A 7915-nucleotide genomic window follows, 5' to 3' on the forward strand; every position below is an offset into this window, starting at 1 on the left:
TTCAGAGGCCCTCTGTAGCAGGTTCTGAGGTTGTTTCCTATTTTCGATTTCTTCTGATGTCCATCCTCTTTGCCTTTCAGGATGGGGATTGAACATTTTAGTTAGGGTCCTCTCTTTTGCTTAGTTTGTTTAGATGTACAGCTTTTAGTGGGTTTATTCTATATTGTATGTTTATATGAGTGAGTATATACCGTGAGTGTCTTTTTGCTTCTGGGTCAACTCACTCAGGATGATCGTTTCCAGGTCCCACCATTTACCTGCAAATTTCATGATTTCCTTATTTTTCATTGCTGAGTAATACTCCATTGTATAGATGTACCACAGTTTCTGCATCCATTCTTCAGTTGAGGGGCATCTGGGTTGTTTCCAGCTTCTGGCTATTAAAAATATAGCTGCTACAAACATGGTTGAGCAAATGTCCTTTTTGTGTACTTACGCCTCTTTTGGGTATATGCCTAGGAGTGGTATGGCTGGATCTTGAGGAAGCGCTATTCCTAGTTGTCTGAGAAAGCGCCAGATTGATTTCCAGAGTGGTTGTACCAGTTTACATTCCCACCAGCAGTGGAGAAGGGTTCCCCTTTCTCCACAACCTCTCCAGCATGTGTTGTCCCTTGAGATTTTCATCTTGGCCATTCTGATGGGTGTAAGGTGAAATCTCAGGGTTGTTTTGATTTGCATTTCCCTAATAGCTAATGAGGTTGAGCATTTCTTTAAGTGCTTCTCTGCCATTCGATATTCCTCTACAGAGAATTCTCTCTTTAGCTCTGTTCCCCATTTTTTAAGTGGATTACTTGGTTTGTTGCTTTTCAGCTTGTTTAGTTCTTTATATATATTGGATATGAGTCCTCTGTCAGATAGAGGGTTGGTAATGATTCTTTCCCAATCTGTAGGCAGTAGCTTTGTTTTGATGACGGTGTCCTTTGCTTTACAGAAGCTTTTCAGTTTCATGAGGTCCCATTTATTGATTGTTGCTCTTAGAGCCTGTGCTGTTGGTGTTCTGTTCAGGAAGTTTTCTCCTGTACCAATGAGTTCTAGGGTATTCCCCACTTTTTTTTCTAGCCGATTTAATGTGTCTGGTTTTATGTTGAGGTCTTTGATCCACTTGGACTTCAGTTTTGTGCAGGGTGATAAGTATGGATCTATTTTCATTTTTCTACATGTAGACATCCAGTTGGACCAGCACCATTTGTTGAAGATGCTATCATTTTTCCATTGTATGGTTTTGGCATCTTTGTCAAAAATCAGGTGTCCGTAAGTGTGTGGGTTTATTTCTGGGTCTTCTGTTCGATTCCATTGATCCACCATTCTGTTTCTATGCCAGTACCATGCAGTTTTTATAACTGTTGCTCTATAGTACAGCTTGAGATCAGGGATGGAGATACCTCCAGAAGATCTTTTATTGTAGAGGATTGTTTTAGCAATTCTCGGTTTCTTGTTATTCCATACGAAGTTGAGAATTTTTCTTTCCAGGTCTGTAAAGAATTGTGTTGGCAATTTGATGGGAATTGCATTAAATCTGTAGATTGCTTTTGGTAAGATGGCCATTTTTACTATGTTATTCCTGCCAAGCCATGAGCATGGGAGATCTTTCCATCTTCTCATATCTTCCTCTAATTCTTTCTTCAGAGACTTGAAATTTTTTTTCATACAAGTCTTTGACTTGCTTGGTTAGGGTTACGCCAAGGTACTTTATGTCATTTGTGGCTATTGTGAATGGTGTTGTTTCTCTAATTTCTTTCTCAGCCCTTTTGTCTTTTGTATACAGGAGTGCTACTGATTTTTTTGAGTTAATTTTATATCCGGCCACTTTGCTGAAGGTGTTTATCAGCTGTAGGAGTTCCCTGGTAGAGTTTTTGGGGTCACTCATATATACTATCATATCATCTGCAAATAGTGATAATTTGACTTCTTCCTTTCCCATCTGTATCCCCTTGATCTCCTTCGACTGTCTTATTGCTCTAGCAAGGACTTCCAGCACTATGTTGAAGAGATATGGAGACAGTGGGCAGCCTTGTCTTGTCCCTGATTTCAGTGGGATTGCTTTAAGTTTCTCTCCATTCAGTTTGATGTTGGCTATAGGCTTGCTGTATATCGCCTTTACTATGTTTAGATATGTGCCTTGTAGCCCTAATCTCTCTAATACTTTAAACATGAATGGATGTTGGATTTTGTCAAATGCTTTTTCAGCATCTAGGGAGATTATCATGTGGTTTTTTTTTCTTTCAGTTTGTTAATATGGTGGATCACATTGATTGATTTCCATATATGGAACCACCCCTGCATACCTGGGATGAAGCCTACTTGGTCATAGTGGATAATATCTTTGATGTGTTCTTGGATTCGATTTGCAAGTATTTTGTTAAGTATTTTTGCATCAATGTTCATAAGGGAGATTGGCCTGAAATTCTCTTTCTTAGTTGAGTCTTTGTGAGGTTTAGGTAGCAAGGTGATTGTGGCTTCATAGAATGAGTTTGGTAATGTTCCTTCTGTTTCTAGTTTGTGGAATAGTTTGAAGAGAATTGGAGTTAGCTCTTCTTTGAAGGTCTGGTAGAATTCTGCGCTGAAGCCATCTGGTCCTGAGCTTTTTTTGGATGGGAGACTTTTGATGACTGCTTCTATTTCTTTGGGGGATATAGGACTATTTAATTGATTTACCTGGTCCTGATTCAGCTTTGGTAAGTAAGTCAAATCGATCAAGAAAATTGTCCATTTCATTTAGATTTTCAAATTTTGTGGCATATAGACTTTTGAAGTAAGTCCTAATGATTGTTTGGATTTCCTCAGTGTCTGTAGTTATGTCCCCCTTTTCATTTCTGATTTTGTTGATTTGGGTGGTGTCTCTCTGCCTTTTAGTTAGCTTGGCTAAGGGTTTGTCGATCTTGTTGATTTTCTCAAAGAACCAGCTCTTGGTTTCATTGATTCTTTGAATTGTTTTATTTGTTTCTAATTGATTGATTTCAGCCCTGAGTTTGATTATTTCCAGCCGTCTACTCCTTTTTGGTGTGTCTGCTTCTTCTTTTTCTAGGGTTTTTAAGTGGGCCATTAAGTTGCTTGAATGAGCTGTCTCGAATTTCTTCTTGAAGGCACTTAGTGCTATGAACTTTCCTCTTAGCACTGCTTTCATTGTGTCCCACAAGTTAAGGTATGTTGTGTCTTCATTTTCATTGAGTTCTAGAAAGGCTTTAATTTCTTTCTTTATTTCTTCCCTGATCCAGCTGTCATTTAGTAACAAGTTGTTCAGTTTCCATGAGTGTGTAGGCTTTTTGCTATTTCTGTTGTTGTTGAAGTCCAGCTTTATTCCATGGTGATCAGACAGGATACAAGGGATTATTTCAGTCTTCTTGTATCTGTTGAGGCTTGCTTTGTGACCAACTATATGGTCTATTTTGGAGAAGGTTCCATGAGGTGCTGAGAAGAAGGTAAATTCTTTTGTGTTTGGGTGTAAAGTTCTGTAGATGTCTGTGAGGTCCATTTGATTCATGACCTCTGTCAGAGATATTGTTTCTTTGTTTAATTTTTGTTTTGTTGACCTGTCCTTTGTTGAGAGTGGGGTGTTGAAGACTCCCACTATTAATGTGTGGGGATCTATATGTGGTTTAAATTTTATCAATGTTTCTTTTATAAATGTGGGTGCTCTTGTATTTGGGGCATAGATGTTCAGGATTGTGATGTCTTCCTGGTGGAATTTTCCCTTGATGAGTATGAAGTGTCCTTCCTCATCTCTTTTTATTAATTTTGGTTGAAAGTCTATTTTATCAGATATTAGAATGGCTACTCCTGCTTGTTTCTTGGGTCCATTTGCTTGGAAAGTCGTCTTCCAACCTTTTACCCTCAGGTAATGTCTATCTTTGTGTCTTAGGTGTGTTTCTTGTATGCAACAGATTGCTGGGTTTAGTTTACATATCCATTCTGTTAATCTGTGTCTTTTTACTGGAGAGTTGAGTCCATTGATGTTGAGAGAGATTAATGACCAGTGCCTGTTAGATCCTTTGATTTTGATGTTGGCTGTGTTCATAAGGTTGTGTGCTTGGTTGCTTTTTGTTTTGCTGTAGTAAGGTTAATTATTTCCTGTGTTTCCTTGACAGAAGCTAATTTTCTTGGGTTGTATTTTCCCTTCCAGGGTCTTCTGTAATGCTGGATTTGTGTGTAGGTATTGTTGAAATTTGTTTTTGTCATTGAATACCTTGTTTTCTCCGTCTATGAGGACTGAGAGTTTTGCTGGGTATAGTAGCCTGGGTTGACATCTGTGTTCTCTTAGGTTCTGCATGATATCTGTCCAGGCCCTTCTGGCTTTCATAGTTTCTGTTGAAAAGTCAGGTGTGATTCTAATGGGTTTGCCGTTATATGTTACTTGGCCTTTTTCCCTTGCAGCTTTTAGTATTTTTTCTTTGTTCTGTATACTTATTGTTTTGATGATTATGTGGTGGGAGGATTTTCTTTTCTGGTCAAATTTGTTGGCTGTTCTGTAGGCCTCATGTATCCTTATTGGCTTCTCCTTTAACTTGGGGAAATTTTCTTCAATGATTTTGTTGAAAATATTTTCTGGGCCTTGGAGAAGGGAGTCTTCTTTTCCCTCTATTCCTATTATTCTTAGGTTTTGTCTTTTCATATTGTCTTGGATTTCTTGGATGGTCTGTGTCAGGAATTTTTTGGATTTAACATTTTCTTTGACAGATACATCGATTTCTTCCATTGTATCTTCTACACCTGAGATTCTTTCTTCCATTTCTTGTATTCTGTTGGTTATGCTTACCTCTGTAGTTCCTGTTTTTTTCCCTAAATTCTTCCTCTCCATTATTTCCTCCACTTGTGTTTTCTTAATTTTTTTCCTTTCTATCTTCAGGTCTTGAGTTGTTTTGTTTACTTCCTTCACCTGTCTGCTTGTATTTTCCTCTTTTTCTTTTAGTTCCTTCAACTCTGTCTCTTTGATTTCTTTCAGTGATTTAATTATTTCTTCTCTGAAGGCCACAAGCTGTTTGGCTGCATCTTCCCGTATTTCTTCACGGATGGCCCTAATCTGCTTGTCTTTATCTTCCTCCATTTCTTTACGGATAGCCATGATCTGTTTGGTTTTATCTTCCTCTAATTCTTTACGTATTTTATCTGTTTCCTCTATTATTCTCTTCATCAACATAGATGTAAGGTCATCTTCCTGATTTTCTATTATGCTGCATTGTTCAGGGCTGTTCGCCCCTGGATGGCTGGGTTCTGGAGATGCCATATTGCTCTGTCTTTTGTTGGTTGAGCCTTTACGCTGACCTCTACCCATTGGGCTGATTTAGGTGTTGGCTGTTAGTTTCTGTGCTTCCTGGAGTCCTGAGGTAGGGAGTATCCCCTTGGCCAGAAGATGATTTTTCCTGAAGGAGTCCTTCTCTGCTTTTTGGTTATGGTCACTGTATGGCCAGTGTTTCTCAGGAGTTGCCACTGCTCTCCTCAGGTTTATAGCCCTGAGTAGTAGCTGTGGTCTATGTTAGGCAGGGGGGGATCTCCTCTTACCCATAGAAGTTCTCAAGACAGCTGCCCCACTGCTGGGTTTCTTGTTATAAATTTAGTGTGCTGCTGCTCACTAAATTTCCATGTACAGTCCTCTTGAAGAAACTGCTGAGTCCCTATCTGTGGGGTTTTCTCCCAACAGGGAAACTCAGTCTGTTATCCTGGGGCGCACAGTTCTGTCCGGGAAAGTGGGAGGTGCACTCAGCAAGTCTCTGGGCCAGATGCTGATTGCTCCGCTCTGGATCTGGAGAATGTGCACCTAGGTTGAGTTGGCGCCTGGGGGCACTGCTCTGGTCTGGAGGCTGGGTGCCTCACTCTGGACCAGAAGCTGTGTGTCTCTGTCTGGGATGGTGGCTGCAGGCACTGCTCTGGTCCAGACGCTGTGGGTGCAGCCCTCTTGAAGGACCAGGGATTCCCACAGTTTTGACAGTCTATTTAGGGATAACTGGTTGTTCCTTGGAACAGTATCTGAGGGCTGCAGTAATGGCTCTCTGGCTTTTGTAGGTCTGAGGATGCAGCTGTGTGTCCCAGTGTCCTAGGGGAACTCAATAATGGCGGCAGAGCACAGCGCTCCTGCCTGCACTAGAGTCTGTGTGAGTCCAGGAAGTGTTTTGGTGCTAGGTGTCCTAAACGTCAGAGCTGCTGACCCCCTCCGCTGGGGGTTTCCTCCTGCCAGAGACACGCAGTCTGGTGCCCTGGTGCCCTGGTGCCCTGGTGCCCACAGTTCTATCTAAGGTGGTGAATCAGGCGCGCAGGCAGGGCTCCGTGCAGGTGCCTGTGTCCCGGGTCTGGGTCCGGGCTGACTCTTGGGGCACCCGCGGAACCCGAGTCTTTTCCAGGGGATGTCTGGGTAACCTGAGGTCGGTCCCAATTGTTTCCTGCTCCGTGGGGTTATCTCTCGACTGGGAAATCCAGTCTATGGTGTTGTGGGCCCACAGTTCAGTCTGGGACCGTGACCAGATCGCGCTGGCATGTAGCTCTGGGCTGGCCACCAAGTGCCTGGTGGAACCAGGATCTCTTTCGCGGTTTAGCCGGGTGAGTTAAAACTGATTGAATCCCCCACCGTGGGGTATCCTCTCACCTGTGAAACACAATCACTTGTGTTTTATGGCCGCGAGTTCTGATTGCTGGTCACTGTGCCAATCCTGTTGTGCTGCTCCTCAGAATGAGAGTCCTCCCGGCGCCGCCATCTTGCCCCGCCTCTCCTTATTTTTCTTTATTAATTACAGTTTACTCACTTTGCATCCCCCCCCCGTGGTTCCCTCTCTCCTCCCATTCCAATCCCTCCCTTCCTCCACCCTCTGCCTGCATGCCCCTCCCCAAGTCCACTAATAGGGGAGGTCTTCTTTTCCTTCCTTCTGATCCTAGTCAATTAAGTCTCATCAGGAGTGGCTGCATTGTCTTCTTCTGTGGCCTGGTAATGCTGCTTCCCCCTCAGGGGGAGGTAATTAAAGAGCAGGCCAATCAGTTCATGTCAGAGACAGTCCCTGTTCCTATTACAATGGAACCCACTTGGATACTGAACTGCCATGGGCTACATCTGTGCAGGGGTCTTAGGTTATCTCCATGCATAGTCCTTGGTTGGGGTATCAGTCTAAGGAAAGACCCCTCTACTCAGAATTTTTGGTTCTGTTGCTCTCCTTATGGAGTTCCTGTCCTAATCAAGAGGGAGGACTCTTGCTAAAATGCTCAATTCCTATCCAGAAAGGCAAAGAGGCTGGACATCAGAAGAAGGAGAAAAGAGGGAACAAGTCAGGAACCTGACACAGAGAACCTTTGAAAATCTCTGCCCTGCAGACTATCAATGTAGATACTGATACTTATGGGCAGAGTGCAGGGAATCTTAGGAAAGAAGTGGGAAATAGTAAGATCTGCATAATCTTGCTCTTTTCAAGATGAGATTCTTGGGGTTTGTACTTGCCTCAGTCTCACTCTTGCTTCAGCCAGCTCCCCTGGTTGCATGGCTTCCTGGCCCCATAGCAACCACCAAATTAGTTAGTGAATATAGATAGTAAATATCTCAGTAGAAATTAGTAAAAGTGAAACTAAAGGAACAATACATGCCTTCATTAAATATATACGAGTATACTGAACCTTAATGTCCTCTACATGAAAAGGACAAATAACAGAAGAAAGTCAGAAAGTAAATGAGAGTTGGAAAGATCCTCTACTTCAGAGGTTAGCAGAATATTATGAATGTTGTCTGTATATCAGTCAAAGACATTTATAGATTCCGTACACTACCCATCAAGTGACTAGTGACAATAATCACAGAAATTGAAAAAAGTCTTAACATTCTAATGAAAATATAAAATTGCCCAGTTTCCACAGTGTAATATTTTACCCCTCATGAGGAAACCATTATTTCTTCAAAGGAAAAAGAAGGTCACTGGTGTCATGTATCTTGACCTATCACAGTAAG

This window comes from Psammomys obesus, unplaced genomic scaffold, assembly GCF_907164565.1.
Source record: "Psammomys obesus unplaced genomic scaffold, mPsaObe1.curated_primary_1811, whole genome shotgun sequence".
Lineage (NCBI taxonomy): Eukaryota > Metazoa > Chordata > Mammalia > Rodentia > Muridae > Psammomys > Psammomys obesus.